Here is a 20,362-nt window from a genome sequence, read left to right on the forward strand (position 1 = left end):
GTTCAGTTGTCAAATGAAGTGTTATCTTAATTATAGGGTTTGGGCTTTTCTCTGAGCACAGTAGGATTTTTTTTTTTCTTCTCCTTTTTCTGTATAGCTACTGAATCCCAACTGTTACAGGATTACCTTTTCATATCTTAATACTCCAGGCAACACAGTCATAGAGAAGCTGCCGCTTGAGAAAAAGGAATACAGAAAGGATGATTTCCAGAGGTAAACAACATAATGAGCTCCGATTCTGCAAGTAATACAGAGAATGCTCCCATGAACTGAGAACACTGGTGTTCTCTTCTCTGTATGCATCATTTCAGTTTACATAATTGCTAAATTTGTTAATTAAAATCAGCCCTTAACAAAACTAAGGAAGTAAAAAGATTGTAGACTGTAGTGTTTCATGAATCAAACAGGACACTGTATTGATCCAGGTATTTAATTCCAATTTCCCCCGTATCAGTCGTTACACCAGTCTTGTATCCCTGCCCTATTGCTGGTATCTACAGACACACTCAAGATTCCCATCAATGTGCACAGCACAGAGTAGAGGGAAGGGAGGAATTTTCAAATGGTAATACATTCATGTGAGGATTTCAAACACAGGCCTTCTGTGCTTTTTTCCTGCAACTTAAGCTGGAAGGAATTCATAGAGGAAACGTATGCCATTCACTCAGCTTTGTTTCCTCTGTGAAAAATCCTACTTCCCGCTATCAGGACTAGCAGAGTTGTGTGCTTTCAAAGATACTCCTAGTGTTTCTCTTTGGTTGACCTGAAGATACAGTTTTGTATATCCTTCAGGATGGAATATCTCCAACAGAAGTAACTCAAAACCATTCTTAGCAGGGCAAAATGCATTGCTACATGCAAATGATTTCAGTCTAGCCTGTGCTAGTATAATAAATATATAAATATTTTAAATATAATTATAATATAATAAAAAACCCTATATAACTAAGCTCTCTTATGTTCTCTAAAGCAATTTCATTGGGGATGGGGTGGGAGAAAGTGAAATTAGCAAATCAGACTTCTCAATACAGAAGGATTAAAGGGAATTCCAGTCACAGCGAGTTAGTGAAAATCATGAATGGAAGAATAAAAAATACATTCTATTATTTCATAAATCATGGACATTCACTGGAACTACAAATCCCAAAAAGCATTGCCACGAGACGTCATGTGTAACATGTCAAAACAACTTGATGTAAATTAAGAACAAACCAACTTTTACTTCCTGCTTAAAAATTGAAAAAGTACAGGAAAAAATGGTTCTATAACACCAAAAAGAACCACTGTAATTGTATTATTAGATCAACAGCATAACACAAACAATAAAAGACTGACAGACAAACTATAAACTCTGCTTTAGAAAGATCACCCTGATTTAATGGTTTCAGGTGATACAGATCTTTGGTAAATTGTTCATACAGTCACTGTTAAAGATTTGGGCCCTATTTCCTACTTGAATTTGTCCAGCCATTGAATCTTTCATTGCTTCCATCTGCTAGATTAAAGTGACCCAAAGAAATTTCCTTAATTTGAGAAAATCAGGAATAACTGGAAGATGATCAGACTATCTCAGCTCAGCTTTCTTTTTAAGCAGAACACGTATAGTATGGAAGTGCAGAAAAAATTCACCTTCCCTTTGGAATGCCAATCAGCACAAGAGACACACTGTCAGTGATTTCCCATATGCCATACAGCACCACTAACACCAGCAGCACTGACTGTTCAATTGATAATGAAATCACCGATTCAGCCTAAACACCCACCCTACAGAAAATCTGAGTAATAACTGCTCCACTAATGCCCACATTGCACCATTTGGACAACCCACATCTTTTCTTCACCATCCGCTTCTTTCTAGTAAACTTTGTGAAATGACTACTCCTTGGTTCCATATCTATGAAATGAATAATACTCATGCTATTCCTGGTTACAGCAACTAGATTTGCAATAAACATCGAGTTCAGTCTGGAACACTTCACAAAAACTGAAGCACAAGCAGTTGAAAAGGAAAAGTAACAGAGAGCAGAAGAATAAGCAATAAAATGAGTTCCTTGTACACGGCTGGCTTTTCCATGTACAGCTTCAACTGAACACCACCCCTCTCTGTCATTCTGGCCTTTCTGCATCTCCGACAAGCACACCTAAAACTTGACTTTTATAAAAACATAGTGCTTTGATTAAAATAGCTACAACTTCAACAGCAGATGACTTCTCCCTCATCTTAAAGCCACTGACATACCATTATGCAGTGCTGATACTCCACTGAGCTCTATAAAGTCATGTCATATCACGTGAAATGATTTTAGCAAACTACATGGCACATCATCTGTAATGGGCTGCACTGTCTTCTTGCAAAATGCCACATTTTTAATACGTCCATAGGCATAAAACAAGCAAATTATTTTACCTGAGGGACAGTAGACTCCGTGCTCCACTGCCAGAATTATAAGCAGTCATGCACACTTATGAAATATATTTTTCCTGTTTCTCCCTTCTTGGGGGTAAAAAAATAAGTTAACAAAAACTGCCAGCTTCTACAGCCTGCAAAAATTTCTTTTTCAAACTTCAATTCATGTTAGCTTTTCTGTTCTCGAAGTCAGGATTCCCTATCAAGCAGGGTTAAGTACTGTCCAAGCACATCACATTGCATCATAGTATGTAACCCAAAGTCAAGAAATGTCATGTCATACCACTGACTTTGAAAGCTGGAGTTTCTTTCAGGTGGGAAGTCCAGACTATGAATTTAATGGCCTGATCCATAAAATCAGAGGCATGCTTAATAACATTAGTACCTGAAAATCCCATAAGAATACAATCCCTCTAAGGAAACAGTCTTCATTATAATGCAAACAAGCACTATGCAGTAACACTTATTTGCAGGCCTCCACCTCTTCTCCCTCCATACATATGCCATAGCTCATGTTAAAGCATTAAGAAGGGAGATCTGGTAAACAGGTTGTCCCATGCCTTAGATTATAAGGGACAGGCATCCTCAGGGACCAGTCAAGAGGTATCAACAAGTACCAACTACAGCACCAGCAAGTTGTATAGAGCTGACCTCAAGGAATCTAGCCTCACTGGCAAGTATTCCTTGTTTCAAGGCAGAACACATTGGCTACCTTCACGAAGCAGGTTAGTACCTGTGGCGGTGTGCTCCCCACCCCCCAACCTGGCCTGTATTTCCCATAACCCTGTTCAACCCTGGTGGTCACAGTGGATACACCTGGCTATGATGGCTGCATCCGGCTCAGAGCGGATTCAGGGCAGACAGGTAACACCACAATAGCCAAGGGCTCATTTGAGCAATGAGCCCACACAACCACAGTGCTGCTCAATGTCCACTCCAGTTAAATCTGGAAGAATGTAAATATGTATGTCAGTATGTAAATATGACCATGAGTCAGTCACCTCACTCCATAAATAGTGGACAGCCCAGGGCATGTTGAGCTCTCAGCACGGCAGCGGGCTGCACACCAGGATCTCCCCTTGAGAAGGGACGCCTCTCCAGGTCACTCCTTGAGGTTGAGAGCACCCTTCCTGCAACAGATTCTCAGTAAGTGATTAACAGCGTGATAAACTTTGAAATCTTAGATAAGTGATAGAAAGGATTGATTATGTACATACAATCCTTTAGAAGTAAACCGTTGACCAAGTCTGGGACCAGCTGCACCTAGACTCCTCTCTGAGAAGGAGTTCAGAAAGCAAGGGGGTCATTTCTGAACCTCAGGACTCAACGGGAGGGTCTCCCTGACAGTTTTGTCTGACCCTGTCCTCTGTGCAGTCAATACTAAGTGAACCTTGCCATCAAATCTTATTTGTTAAACCACTGTTGCATTTACTATCAAACTTTGTTAAATTCCTGTTTTATATCAATAAACATATTGCGACTTCTCTCTTACAAGTGAAGTGTGTCTCTCCACCCTCAACAGTATCCAACCTTTAATCTTTACTTACACAAATCTCACCTTAAACATATAGAAATGGAAGGAAAAAAGACACAGATGATACACTAGAGGTTACTGTTCATTTATGAACCTTCTATAAGACTCCCTCCCCAACAGCACCCAAGTGTACTGTGGTTCCTTCCACTCTGGTTATGAAACACTTTCCATGATCTAATACATGAGAAAAGGAACACCAAACTTCAGAAGGTGATCAGTTTCAATCCTTATCTTAAAATTTTACTCTCGCATCTTCTTAGAAATCATTAAAAAAAATATTAAGTTGTCTTCACCACAGTGCAGAATTTTACCATGTGGAAATACACTGTGCTAGGTCCTACGTTGTATTTGGACTCAAACCTGAAATGACTTTAAGACAACTGCATTACAGCCCATTCAGTGTGAAATTGCCAAATAATTAAGACTTATTCCCAGATTCAAGACTCCAAGTAGAATTTGTGGTGTATTTGATTAAAACTAAAATCAATAAAATAGCCTGAGATAGATTGAGATTTATTAAAACAGAAAACAAGAGGCTTTCTATGGAATATATTTTACAAGTTATCTCTAATAAAACCAAACATATATCCAGTCTAACTTAAACATACCTGTTAGGACTTGGGTAGAGTATGGTTAAACCATAGCAAAACAGAACTTAGAGGCATAAAAATTAAAGAATTGAGGAAATACTGCTAAGTACCCCTCTGCAGTAAAATATGTCCAGAATTCATTCATAGGCTATGTGCCTATTCTGACCTCCACAGAGGAAAATCTGGTACACATGAGGTCAATAAAGGCCTTCACTCAAGTAAAACTTAATTTTACAGATCAGAAGTGGCAAGAGGAAAGAGTGGCTTGCTAGAGGAAAAATTACATATTCTTTTAGTTGAAAAAGAAATTAATGATTTGGAACATCATGTTCCAAAAAATGTTTTTACCCTTAACTTCAGTTGAAATGCATTTTGTGTCCTCCCTTCATACTTGGAAGGCACCCCAAATGCTTTGAAGTTCATCTGCCTAATGAGGAAGTCCATATAGCTCAGGCAACTGCTGCATACTTAGCAGCTCTTAAGAAGGAGAACAATTTATAAACCTAAAGGGATGGTTATCCAGATAAATTCACTTACTAGCTCTGCTGCTGACATCACTCACTGGACTCTGAGCACAAAATTTAAATATAACATGGAAAGGTATTACAGAAGTCTTTGTTTTGATTCACTGCAACAATGAACATGATATATCTACAGCAAAAACAAAGCTACAGCTTTTATCAAAGTTCTGTAATCTTGGCATCAGATGTGTGCAATTACTGCACTATCTGAATGCTTTCAGGATTGCAACATGACTCGAGTAGCCTGAATAAAGGAGTGCACTTTTTAAACAATCTACCAGTATTTTAACAAAAAATAAGCCATATTCACTATATTATATTTCTGTTCTTATACAGGATTTGATCTTCTGTTCAATGACATAGGCTTAGACAAAGTCCCATGACTGAAGAATGAATAAGAGCAGAGTTTTCTATTGATACCAAAACATACTGTGGATAATATCTGAGTCTGGGAAGCCTTACTCGTGACCTGTAAACCAGCTACTCCCTTAAACTCTGAATTTCATTTTCTAATCTGAAAGTACAAGAAACACTTATTTACACCACCAGGTTGTGCCAGTAAATTCATGAATTTGGATCACATGAGGGGAAGGGAAAGTACAATGTTCCCATGATGCATACCTTCATGAAGTACTTCTGCTGCCTGCATATCCTCCAACACATTTTCATTGCTTGGTTTTTCTGTGCTCCTAATTACATTGTAGCTGAATTTCTTAAGAGAAAAGGAATTTGGAAGAAACAGACCTCTCAGAGACAAGGGCAGCAATTAAGCTGGAAATGCTGGCTTTTTCTTCAGCATAAACTGAAGCATAATTATGCAAGTGATGCTTCTACCACACCACTTCATTATCTGTGTGCCAACATAGAGGGTTTCTATTCCTGTTGGATGGAGGTACCCTGGTCAATCTAGGCTGTGCCAGCATGGAAGATTTGATGTTGTCCAGTAATTGCAAATGCAAATATAAAGAACTGAAAATCAAAGATTAAAAGGAGTACTTGTAGATATACCTGTTTCCTGAATACCTAAGATTATCTGGAGAGAAAGGCTAGCAGAACTAGTCCAAAACTCATTTACAGGATGCAGTTTCTTTCTGAAAACTTTAGAGTGTGTTGTCTTTCTGCTTTCTATGGTGCACACAAATCTAAACTCTGAAGTTCCCAGACCATGACAAAGGAATACTCCAACCGGCCTGCTGAGGTCAACAGTCTTTTAGCTAAATTCAGAGTGCTTACAGAGCATAACGTGGGATACAGCACTAAGATGATGCTCAAGCAGCAGTAATAAGATGCACAGTAGCCACCTCCACTCACTGAGGCTATTATACGCAGGAGCACTCCAAGTCATGTGGTTAGGTTAGCAAGTGCAACATACATATATAAATATATATTTTGCTCTTTGGTGCAATATAAATGCGTATGCAAGTGTGTGAATATACATATATATCAATTGATACCTAAAAATAATCTTGATAAAATATGGCTGATGCTGCTGTTTTATTGTAGACAGGTGAACATAAATCAGTAAAGGCCTACCTGGGATTAAACATGGCACTGAAGAGGAACAGAACCTTCCCTTTGTGAGACACATGTGAATTTGGTTAGTAAGTATATTGCCAGCAACTCCCCAGAGTGCTCTGGGACAACAGAAATAAAGTGATAATTTCAGTAACTGTAATATGTATAACACAAGAAGCTTCAAGCATATATGCAACTTATCATTGCATTTGAAACCATCCAGAGAGAATTAGATCATGAGACTGGATCACACATTTTAAAAATCCCACTCCAGCTGTCTCCCAGATGCAGTGCATTAAAAAACACATAAAACTTATTGAAAAATAAGCTTTTCATTAAAAAATTAAAAATAAATCTTAAATATTTTCAAAACAACTTCTCTCCTTTGATCTTGAATGATTACTCTTAATAATACAATATTAAGTTTCTAAGATAGAATTAGGTACCGCATGAATGAATGAGGGAGTAAATTCTACCTTGCCTGTATTTTCCTATATATTCAAATTGTTTTCTTATTTTTATGTGTGAGCATAGGTATGTGCTTTCTTAGAATGTGAAATGATACTAAAAACACTAACCCATGCTGTCAAACTGTGAAGTAAACTGTAGGAATTTTTAATAAAAAGTGTAGGATTTTTTTTGAAGTTTGTCTTGGCTTTTTGCTGCCTTCTCCCAAGCTTATCTCATCAATTTGCATGTTAAACATGTAATTAAAGTCACAGCATTCCACAGATGCCACCATGTAAAACAACTAGACAAAATAAAAGGGGAGGAGAAAACAAGGGAATTTAATTTTACATACACAAATAAATAGATGGCAAACATGACCATGAAAATAGATAAGCAGACAGCAAAAGCACTGGGAATAAAAAGTAAAGAACACCATCTGGGTATCCTGGATGGCGTGAATGCTCTATCCCCTTCGCCCAGCTGGCCGGGAGGTGGGACACGGTACAGCTAACACTGTTAATGTATTTGAGAAGCTCAGCCAGCTCTGTGCTGCCCAGCAATCTGCATGTCTGGCTGCAGCAGGAATTGAGGGCATTGGCACTTTATACGGTAAAAATGCGGTTTCTGTGAATCAAGATCACTTTCCTATTCACTTCAGTCGGCATCAGATCAAGCCCTGAAGTTAACTGGCTGAATATCCTCCATCATTTTGAATTAACTTCTCTTTGGATTGGTCACTTCCTTTAAGGACTAACTTCATAAAGGACAAGATTGAAGGAAAACTCAAGAATAATTTTCCATATTTGCTACTGCAAAGAAAAAGTCAATAAGCTGTTCTCTGTGTCCGTTAAGTACAGAGTAGACATAAGGGGATTAAAGTACAGCAAGAGGAATTTATACTGGATTTTGCCACATTTTCTAACAAATAGGGCAGTGAATATTGATACAAATTGCCTAGGGATGCTGTGATACTCATCATTGCAAGTTTCCAAGAACAGGTTAGAGAACTTCTGAGAGAATGCTTTAGATACAGTCGATCCTGATCCAGGGAAAGATGATAGAACGGTTGGAATAAGACAAGCTCTCAAAATCCCTCCTGGCTCAAATTCTTATGACTGTGACCTCCTGGGGTAATAAAAGATGATGGATATTTGGTGAGATGACTACATTTTCTATAGCATAACACAACACACAAAAATACAGCCACATCTGGATGCGAGTTTCAGCATTTTTACTTGGTTATAATGCAGCTTGCTGTCTTTATCCTTCAGTAATATTTTTTCCTGTTCTGCTTCTTAATTATCTCTTAGAATAATTACCATGTCATGGCTTGCAGTCTTTCCTCAGTTGTAATCACTGCTAATTTGTCTGAGAAAAAGACAGCAAGTTCAAATTTTGCAAGAATCTGAGAACTATGATGACCGCCTCCAGAGAAAACATCAGCACAGGTTATAAAGGTATTTTATCTGAAATGATTCTTAAACTTTAAAATTTGTCACAGTTAAACAGTTAGCATTCTAAACATGATAATATACTCCCCAACAGACCATGACCCTGCCTGAGCATTTTGCCAACTGAAGAACGGTGCAAAGATGATGCTGCCGCTATATACGGATGCAAGGGCTGACGTAGGTGATACTGTGTTGAAAGAAAACTATTCTTTGCATTTATTTCTCTGTACAGTCCCCACATCCATGAATTATTGTTTGCCACAGCCACACCCCAGAGAAGAACCAGACAGAGCAGTAGCCCTTTGTACTCAACCTGTGCTGACCAAGATCAAGCTAGTTCATAAACAGAAAGAGGAAACATTTCTTTCCTGCTGTAATACACGACAGTCCACAGTAGACAGGTGTTAGTCAAGAAGGAAGAGCTTCCTTCCTAACACTGAAATACATATGAGAGAAATGGTACCATTCTGTCCATCACCTTTTAAATTTAATGTGCAGGTATAATTTGAACCCATAGCTTCTTCCAGAGAGAATTCAAGAGACATTGCCAAATGATAGGCCAATTGATATGATCAGGAACAAAAATTCCAATGATAATAGAATACAATTGTCACCATGTCCTGGTTTTGGCTGGGATAGTTAATTTTCTTCCCAGTAACTGGTGCAGTGCTGTGTTTTGGATTTAGTATGAGAATAACATTGATAACAGACTGATGTTTTAGTTGTTCCTAAGTAGGGCTTATCCTAAGTTAAGGATTTTTCAGTTTCCCATGCGCTGCCAGCAAGGAGGTGCACAAGAAGCTGGGAGGGAGCGTGGCCAGGACCACTGACCCAAACTAGCCAAAGGGGTACACCACACCCTAGGACGTCATGCTCAGTGTATAAACTGGGGGGAGTTGGCTAGGAGGGGTGGGTCACTGCTCAGGGACTGGCTGGGCATCAGTCAGCAGGTGGTGAGCAACTACATTGTACAGCACTTGTTCTTCTTGGTTTTATTTCTCTCTCTTTTTGTTATCTTCCTTTTCATTACTATTATACTTAATTTTATTTCAATTATTAAACTGTTTTTATCTCAACCCATGAGTTTTACTTTTTTTTTTTCTGATTCTCCTCCCCATGCCACCAAGGAGGGGGAGGAGTGAGCAAGCAGTCGCATGGTGTTTAGTTGCCAGCTGAGGTTAAACCACGACACACTTTTAAAACAGCCAAATGCTGTTGAAATGCTTTTTAAAAAGTCGGTTTAACATAGATGTTATTATGCAAGATACGTTAGCACCCTTTAACAAACTTCCAGTCTGAGGTTGTCGGAGTGTGAAAGATCAAACAGAGGTTAGCGCAAATTCCTGGCTGCCAAGAAATATTTCACAAAGAATAAAGAGCAAAACTCTACAACCCATCTTAATTTGACATTAATGAGGGCTTTTGCCTTAGAGAGGACCAAGATGAGTATGCAAGATTTGTGCTGGGAGGTGCAACAGTAAGACATTTAAGGCTAGATTCAGAAAATATAGTAGGTATTTAGGTATTATGTTACCACTTGGTATTTACAGTGGGGCAGCCAAACCCTTATAAATGCATGAACCACAAGACACCTTAAAACAAAAAGAAGTGTTTCATGAGAAGCACAATACTGAGTGGAAAGCTCCCCAGCTAGCCAAAAGGATAAGCTGAAATAAGGGGAAGAACTTCAGGTGTTGAGAATGTCAAATTCAAAAGCACAAGTTTCGTGATGCCACTGAATTTAAAGAAAAATTGAGCAATGATAATTCTACACAAAGCCATGGAGAACCCTTGCCAACTGAGGAATAATCTTACTTTGGTATTACAGGGAATAAATAAATGGCTGTTGTTTGGTTAGACTAAGGTATATAGTCTAATAAGGAGGTCAATGCCCCTTTGCTTCCTTCAGTTTGTTTTATTTCTTTTCATGTGATCTCAAGTCAAAAATCTGACAGCGTAAGGCCAGAAGTAGCTTGGTTTTCCTATTTGTTGGTCATTTCTTTCCTCGAAGCCAAGATGTTGTTTCCATTATTATACTACTTAGAGGTCATAACTGGAAGTAATGCCATTCTAAGCACTGGATAAATCCTCTATTAAGAACTATTTAACATGTTTCTTTTTAATCTATTTTTCAAGTACTTCTCTGCTAGTACTACTACAGAATACAGTCCCTTTCAGGAGTTTTGTTTCAGTACAATTCCACTAAAGTCACTGAAAGAAAACTGAAGTTAGCAGTTCTCCAAGAACAAAGTCATAGTCTTTTAGTCTTCTTATGAAGACCCTAACCCTTCTCTTAGCCATCTTATGACCCCTGTGAGCTTGAGTGGATGTTCAATCAGACCTTCTAATACTAAAATGTCCACAGGGATGTGATAGCTTTTTGTCCTTCTCACAGTAGAATTTCTAGTAGTTGTCTGGTGGTAACTGACCATGCTACTTTACCATAAGGAGTGTAATTATTACCTGCACATGTTTGAAAATCCTGGCAGCTGGAATCAGGTCCTTTGGATTTAAGCTTTCATTGAGAAAAAAATTCCCGTCTCTACATGTGAAGTACAGAGAAAAGCTTGAAAGAGACAAATGATCCAGCACCCAAAATCAAAGATAAAGTTCTACCAATGTAATGTCTTAAATTTAATTATTTTTTTAAAAAAATCTGATACCTTCTGAATGCCTCGATTTGACACTGCCAAAAAAAAAAAGTACCAAAAAAGAAATATAAGACTCTGCTTAGCACTTACCGTCAGCAGCATAATCCTTCCTAGAGACTACACTCTTTCTCTTGTAGTACTACAACATGGTAACTTATTTTTAGCATATGCATATTTTCCTTAAGATAAATCATTGAACTTCTCAATAAGGGCTTTTCTCTATGTGAAATGTATTAAGAGGCAAATTTATGCTAATGGCCAGGTGCTCATCACAGGGACCTAGGAGATGGCTCTTTTAGTTGAATCCAGAATGCCAGAAATCACTTTAGCTGAGATCAGTAGCAATTCTGGTGTCCAGCTAATTAATACCTAATCTGTATCTGTCAAACACTGCACCTCTGTCATTGAATGGAGATCTTGTCATGCATACCGGATGAGATTTCTATGAGAATAAATCTATGACAACGCAAATGAAACCCATGTAATTCCAAGCTTGAAAAGCAAAGCTGGGCTGTATACCTCTTCGGGATTGTTCGTAGCTTTTTAGTAAAAAAACCCTAGAAATTCATATGATCTTGTTTGAATTTGTAAAAAGAAGAAAATCATCTTTGATTTTGCCATCACCACTGGTTGACAACTGCAGAGCAGACACTAGAGCTCAAAGCCTTATTCATTTTCCACAGAAATTAATCAGAAAATTTCATGCAGTCCATAACTTTCCATTTGGGGCCTAAATGCTTCTAGTTTAAAAAGTATCTCTTCCTTTGCTAACAGATGTTTAACCTGAATTTATAACTTTTAGGATCTATTACCAGTGCCACTGGGCCTAATTGTTACCCTATAAACACTGGATGCAAAATATAGTTACAATGGTACTAATTTTACTTTCAGTAAATAGTTTCTATAACTCTCAACTACATAATACTCCATAATCAAGAATCCCCATGCACCTTCCCTACTGGGCAAGATAATTATTCCTATTTCAAAGCAAAGTCACCTAGAGAAGGTGGAACTAGACCCAGAGAAGACATGTTCTAAGTGCATGCAACTGGGTCTTTATCACCCATTTCATCCTTCCATTATGTTAGCTCAGAAAAGAGTTAAGTAGGCAATCTCACCGTCTTACACCTATTGGCCCACTGCACTAGAATATCTGTCTTTATTTTGCTTATAAACAGCAAGAGCTTTATATAATAAATATTTTACTTTTTTAACCTTAAAAACTGTTTCTTGATTGTCACTTTAAGACAGCACAGTCAGCTCAAGATGTCACTGGCACCATGCCATTCAGAGGTATTCAAACCCATGAGCTACTTTGGCACATGTACAGTATGCAGTGGTTTTGTTCGATAAGTTCTTCTTAGCTCAAAAATATAAAAATGAGGTGTTTTAGAGTATTATAATTTACAAAAAGGTTCTAAGCAGCTAATCCAAATAACTTCAGGATTATAAAATTTATCTCTCCCAACGTTGAAGTGGTAAAATGAGCAATAGCTCATAAAGTAATAGTAGCGTTGGAATCCATTCATTCTCTGATGACCTTCTACTGGCATTGAACTTCACTTGGCACTGAAATGCAGAAGTGTACCAACAGAGCTTGCTGATTAAATACATAATGAATGTAACCTGCTTTTTGGAATATTTTGTACCTTGTACAAATGTTCTGCATTTCTGATAGCTCATGAATTCTTCTGTTGTGTCTCTGCTAGTGGAAGAAACTAATTTGTAATAATTCGAGCAGCTCTTTGCATTGCCTTAAAACTCTCTTTATAGCTTGCTTAAAGCTTAAAAAATGATCATGATCCTGATAGAAATTCCACAGCCATTAAGCTGTTAATATCCAAAAAACTTATTTAAAACTACAGAACTCATTTTACCTGCTACACAGTGAAAGCTATTATAACAGATAACAAATTATGCCTTGCAAAACTTAATCTCTTTTGTAGCCTACTGTAACTGAAATAGTCTTATATTAAAAAATTTAACTCATTCAGAATAAAATTTAAGTGGCCCATACTCATTTACTGCCTAGCGTAATTAGATCTATTTTTTAAAGTTCAATTACACTTTCAAAATAGTGTTTGTTTTCTTTCACTGATATAATGAAATAGGAATAAAGATCACCTAACATTCTAGCCAGAGGGCTCTTTTAACGCTTATAAGATGAAGAGCACACAGATGAGAAAAAGAAAGAAACAGAAAAGATTGCTTTTTGTACTGCCACGAAATATGCCAAATATATGACTAAGAATGTGTTAAAAAAAAAGCAAAGACAGATTGGTAAAATAAATTCAGTTTGGGGCTATGTGAGTATCTGTTCCACTAGGAACATCCTTATTATTTTCAGGAACAGAAAACAGTATCATGAGCTTTGAAAGCGGAGAAAACAAATGCTATTGAACACGAAGATATTCTTCATCTCTAAAGGCTTTAATCGGTATCCATTAATTCAATTGGGCCTACCAGGCTCTGTTTCCAGATACTGAGCCAAATCTCGTTCATAATGCAGTTCACTGTATCCAAGAGAACCACAGAAAAGATTAATTTTATTTGTCAATTTTACTGTTTTTACCAAATTCAGATAACATGTTTGTAGTGAATCAGTTTATTAATTTGAAATGTTACATCACTGAGTTTGTAACGTTACCACACAGAACTTTACTGTAAGAGCTATGCTAAACTGTTTACTGGTTGCTTAGGCAGTCCACGATAGCAGAAGACAATAGTCCTGCTCACAATATTGGGTTTTGTCATCTATTTTTTATCTTTATTTGAATAGAGAACAGCTTTGTGAGCTGAACATAAATGTGAGCACTTAGAAGTTTTCAGTATTGTGCTCATTTTATCTTAATGTCAGTTTAAAATTTAGTTGCTGGTCATGTTCTGTCATACAATCAACTAAAGGAACTAAAGTTTAAAGCCAGATACTGCTTTTTAGCATGGAGCATGTCTACTAATTCTGATAGAGTCAAATGGAAATGGCCAATATGATAGAGAGGGCAAATGTCTTTAAAAAGGCAGTAATGTAACTCCCACAATCTAAATAATTATCTGTAAAGTTAAATATATTTGCATAAAATATTTTTCTTTTAATGATACCACTGAGAAATTAATAGCCTTATAACCAGTGATTTTCAGACACAGCAGTGCCTGTGATCTTGCCCTTTTATGAACAATATTAAGCAACATAATTTCTGACAAAAAAATCCTGGAGACAGTTAAAATGTTTCAGCTCTTTCTAACATATTTACAGAAAAATCAACTCCATAAATGAATATGTATCTGAGAGGAAAGTCAGACAGCTTTGTACCAACTAAACACCACTACAGTTTTGGAAAATCACATCTGAGTGACACAGGCAGGGAGATCCTTCCTCCATCACTACTCTTCCCCACCTGGCGGGCCACAGCTGAAGCTGACCTGCATCCTGTGGGCTTATTTACTTCTGACCCTACTTCTTCCCTACACTTCATTTGTATGTGCAGATTCCACCCAGATTCACAGCAGTTTATGATACCCTTTCTCGTATTCTAATCTCTTCTTAGTCCTTAATCATCAGGAAGCACCTCTTGGTATAATCATCCATATCATGGGTCTAGCAATTAATTAGGTCTGTTAGTACCTTTGAAGTAAGAACAGTTGGTTTAATCGCATTTTCTGCTTCTCTGCTTCTATAACACTTTGTCTGCATCAGAAGTGTTTTGAGTAGGAACTAGAAGGACAAAAAAAATGCCTTTTTGGATATTTATGGAGAAGTTCTGAATATATAATTATGTTCCTGATATGTAATTTTCAGGGTTGTTCAGGAAACTGGATCCTAGGAGGTTGTTTTTATAGGATTAGTCCACCCTACTCACTCACAAACACCCTACCATAGTCATGCCTGATCATGTCACATATATTTCTAAAAATCTAGAAAAAGGGGAAAAGTGAACCATTTCTCTGATGAAAAATTCAAGAGTTAAAAAAAAAAGACAATCATAATCATATCTCAGAGATAAGTATTTTTTTCCTCTAGAAATCTATTTAAATAACTAGTCAAAAGATCCTTCACTGTTCCTAGCTTTTAATCTGCTTTGTCTGTGCTTGGGTTTTCTGTATCTCTCTATGGCCAAGGGCTCAGCTTTTGAAAATTGTCCTTATGCTCCTGTGTTAATTCTGCTACGGTTATGCTAACTCCTCATGGGTAGGCTTCCTCATGTACACCCCCTTTCCCACCTGCAAAAAAGGAAACTTTTTATCGCAGCTGACTTAAGACTGCTCAATTATTACAAGGTATTAGACAGAGAGGTAGATGCAGAAGCATATAGTCCAGAGAGCTGTTAGTGCATTCTGGTTTATCTGTAAACTTGCCACCACACCGGTGTTCACCTTCTGAATAACCACTCTGGAAGCCAACAGTGTATACTGTACGTATGGGTTACAGTAGGTAGGCCATACTTAAATCTTTACAACCCTGCAATAATTTGTAAAACTAAGCTTGTGCATTTAGTCATGTCCTAAGTTCAGAGTATGTAAAGCAACATGGAGTAAATCTGGAACAACTTGCAAAAAAGCAAAGAAATCCTCACATTCCTCATACAGCAGGAGAAGATCCAACTGAAAAGGTCCTTTTTTTTCCAGGCAACTATATTCCCGGAATCTAACACAGTTCTATACAAACCAGAGTTTTTTCTGAAGCCATGTAATCTATTTAGTGGGTTAAAATAACGTAGCTCCTACCTCCGAAAAAGCAGCAAGTTTTGCAGATCTGTTGAGTATGAACAAGCCTGTCAAGACTTACATCTGATCTTGTATGTGTAGTTAATTTGACAGAGCTGCTACAGTAAAAGCCAGACTGACAAACTGCTACCTAGTGAAATTACTCATTATTACTTAAGGTTTGACACATTTGGCCAAAACATCCCAAGAACTCCGCATTTCAAAGTTGTAATAAAATGTTAAAAATTAAAAGCCACTATGCAGGTTAAGCCGATCTGATGACTCAACAAGCTCAACATTCTACTACTATCAAGGAACTGTCACTGGTGCTAGAAAACAGATTTCCCTTCTAATGGAAAGTCCTGTTAATTTACTTGTGGGAAGAAAAGTCTTCAATAACTTGACACAAGATACGTACTCTAAGATCAAATAAGGGGAAAAAAAGCAGTAACATAACCACTACCATGGCATGTATTTCCACTGCCATAGAAAGATAAATACAAAAGAAAGGAAACTAAACAAAGTAGATTGAGGTATTCTCTGGGAGAGGAGAAACACTAGAGGTCAAAGATATCACCCCCAAACATTCATGTATTTGCATCTAGGTCTCTCTTGTTCATAAAGCAAGGATTATTTGCTATACAAAAATGAAGAATAGGGTCTGTTTTGAGGTGCAAACACTACTGTCTTCCTAACCCAAGAATGTACAAGCAGTAAAAAAAAAAAAAAGTCAACTGCTTGATAGTCAGCTTTTCTGCTGGTATACTTTGTCCACACACGCATCCTTTGTCTGCATCACAAAACCACCAGAACTATATATTGTTCAGCTGTACTCAGCTCTATCCCAATAAGGATATAAAAAGATATTCAGAATTTCCTTGACTTCTTGGTAGATGTAACAACAGAGATACCTTTATTAAAAATTGCAAATCACTGGGCACAGCTCGTACCATTGTCTGGCCTGGAATATCGTGTCATGGAAATATCTAAATGTCTCATTGTCCTTTAGGAACCTCGACATATTGAAGTTACTTCCCTGTGGACTATCATTGTGAAATCTAAATAAATGGGGGAAATACAACTCTGCCACATTGCTTTCTTTTCACTCTGTATCAAAAAATAGGTCCAAATGATTATTTTTGTTTGGACAACCTGAGTATCCATTTATATTACTAACAAATTTGGTCCATGCCATTTTGTAATGACAGAATTCCTCTTCTGTATGCCACACACTTCAAGGATAGATTGTTTATTCCAATTTCTAATCTTAATTAATATTTTCCATCTTAATGTAATTTGCTGTTACTAGAACAGAACTCAGATCCCTTCTTATGTATTTAATAAAAAACTCTAGATGCACACTGATTTCTGCCCCTCTCCCAACAGGATCAAAGTTGTCTACTCATTTAAACAAGATGCTCTAGTTTTCTAGTCATTTTTGCTGAAACCAAATTCTTTACTTGCCTTCTAAGTTTTTAGTTTAACACAAAAACTGTTAATGAATACTCAGATTCTTCACTTTTCAAAGGTTGAACATAACAAAATACATATTGCAAAGTCTAATAGTGGTATAATATTACTAAAGGACACAATAAAACTTCCATTTTACTTGTAAGAGTTAATGTTCCATTTAAATATCAAGTCCATTTGAAGAGGTGACAAGAGCATGATATGAAAATATTTATGTTAATGTATTCTGCCCGATAACCCTGTTTATCATTGCCTACAGTTCAGCACCATCACTAGCAGTAAAGTAGACAAACATCATAAACTGACAATAAGACTTGAGTGCTTTAGCGCAAATAAGAATAAGGCTTCACAGCGCACTGAATTGATATTAAAATCTCTCAATGATTTCAAGAAAAGTGCACACACACAGAATTAGAAAAGGCCAAATAGGTCCTAAATTAGCCCTATGAATTCTATGTGCCTTACTCTTCATAATGCACTACACCAATAAACTCTTAGAATTATCATACTGCTGTCAAAGCTCCCATTGTCTTTAATAAGCTTTTCCATATACAACGTAAGTGCAGTCTCATGCAGGCAAGAAGAAGGTAAAAACAGAATATTTAATGGAAAGTATTAGTTCTGATACATAAAAGCTACTTTTAGGTCCACAGGAGAAACCAGTATTGTAATGGCCAAAACATGACAATTTGTGTCATCATCTAAAAGCCAACTGGTAGGCAAAGTTCAATAATCTTTACCTCTTAATGAAAACCTCGTTATCTTGACTTGGCTTCTATTGTCAATGTTATAATCACAATTCCTATCTTAACAAGTCATTGTTCTTTCACTGTCTTCACTGGGTTACTTACTACATTATTGTTTCACTGTGAGATCTCAACAGAAATGAGGAAGCCCTTGCGCTTCAGGGACAGTACATAGGCTTTTCCTAATAATCCAGCCTTTAACTGAGGAAATTCTTATACCATTTGTATGCAATCTTTGACACATTCACAAACAACAGCATTATATGTTCTGAAACTAGACTGATCATCAGGCAATATCAAAGTAATTTTGGGGTACTTAGTGCTATGTCAAAAACCTGATACCAAAATTTATCATAAGGTCTGGTTCATCAGTTTTGCAAAGAAAAAATATTTGTTCCAGTAAGCGTTTGTTCATACAGTCTGAAGTTCTGAATATACCTACTTAACTGTAGGGTTGAAAAATTTTTGGGTACATGTATTGGGTTTCTGTGACAAGATTTTGGAAGCAGTGGGGCTACAGGGGTGGCTTCTGTGAGAAGCTGCCAGAAGTTTCTGCCATGTCCGATAGAGCCAGTTCCAGCCGGCTCCAGGATGGACTTGCCGCTGGCCAAGGCCGAGCCCATCAGTGATGGTGGTAGCAATTCTGGGATGACATATTTAAGAAGGAAAAACTGCTGGGCAACAGCAGCTGGGAGAGAGAAGTAAGAGAAACAACCCTGCAGACACTGAGGTGAGTGAAGGAGGGGGAGGAGGTGCTCCAGGCGCCAGAGCAGAGGTTCCCCTGCAGCCCGTGGTGCAGCCCATGGTGGGGCAGCTGTGCCCTGCACCCAGGGAGCTCCACGGGGGAGCAGACACCCACCTGCAGCCCGGGGGGGATCCCACGGCAGAGCAGGGGGATGTGCCCGAAGGAGGCTGTGACCCCATGGAGAGCCCACACTGGAGCAGGCTCCTGGCAGGAGCTGTGGCCCCGTGGAGAGAGGAGCCCACGCTGGAGCAGGTTTGCTGGCAGCACTTGTGACCCCGTGGGGGACCCACGCTGGAGCAGCCTGTGCCTGAAGGGCTGCAGCCTGTGGGAGGGACCCACGCTGGGGCAGTTTGGAAAGAGCTGCAGCCCATGGGAAGGACCCACGTTGGAGCAGTCCATGGAGGACTGTCTCCCATGGGAGTGACCCCACGCTGGAGCAGGGGAAGAGTGTGAGGAGGAAGGAGCAGCATAGACAATGTGTGATGAACTGACCGCAACCCCCATTGCCCATCCCCCTGTGCTGCTGTGGGGAGGAGGTGGAGAAATCGGGCATGAATTTGAGTCCAGAAAGAAGGGAGGGGTGGGGGGAAGGTGTTTTTAGATTTGTTATTATTTCTTATTCTCCTACTCTGGTGTTAATTGGCAACAGATTAAACTGATTTCCCCAAGCCAATTTCCCCTGTTTTGCCTATGACAGTAATTGGTGCGTGATCTCTCCCTATCCTTATCTTGACCCACAAGACTTTCAGCATATTTTCTCTCCCCCATCTAATTGAGGGAGTAATAAAGCAGCTTGGTGGGCACCTGGCAGCTAGCCAAGATCAACCCACCACAGTATGATTCAATCTCTCTTCTTTCCCTTCCCTTAAATGGACTAATTTACTAACTAAAGATGCAGATTAACATTCACGTATTCATTGCAAGTGAAGTAAGTTTTAATTTTGCAACTGAACACAAGACTCCCACCTAAACAATGGAGATTTTGAGCAAGGAATGAATAGAAAAAAAATCAGTTTATATATGGCTGGCATTCACTTCCTACTATTTGTAGACATTCTCGCTGCATTAAGTTATAACCCAGAATCTAATTCTTGTTTTGGGAACCACTCATTATCTTGGGTTCTCCACTGCAGAACACAAATTTATTCAGCATCATAATAAGGACACGGTCACCCATTCTCAGCTACCTGCCACACTTTTGGTGTCATCGTACTCCCTTGTAGTGCAAGATAAAAGAACTACATTAGTATCAGTCTCCTGAAACGGAGCTTAACTCTTTTCAAAATTAAAAACCAATCAGCTAACACCTACCACAGAGATGATTTTGGAGAAAAATCAATCAACATATTCTAACATAAAATAAAATTGAGATCTTAATGATCAGGAATGCGCCATCAGCCAGAAAGAAATTGCTACTGACAAAATAGAAAAAATACTTTTATTACACACTGTCGTATCATTTTGTTGGGCTTTCCCCCCCCCCTCACTTCTTAGTTTCTTTCTGTGCTTTTAATTTAGAAAAAAATGTTACAGCTAGAAATACACAGAAAAAAAATCCATGTGTGACTGCTTTAAGCATTT

The sequence above is a fragment of the Strix aluco genome, chromosome 10 (assembly GCF_031877795.1).
Source record: "Strix aluco isolate bStrAlu1 chromosome 10, bStrAlu1.hap1, whole genome shotgun sequence".
Classification (NCBI taxonomy): domain Eukaryota; kingdom Metazoa; phylum Chordata; class Aves; order Strigiformes; family Strigidae; genus Strix; species Strix aluco.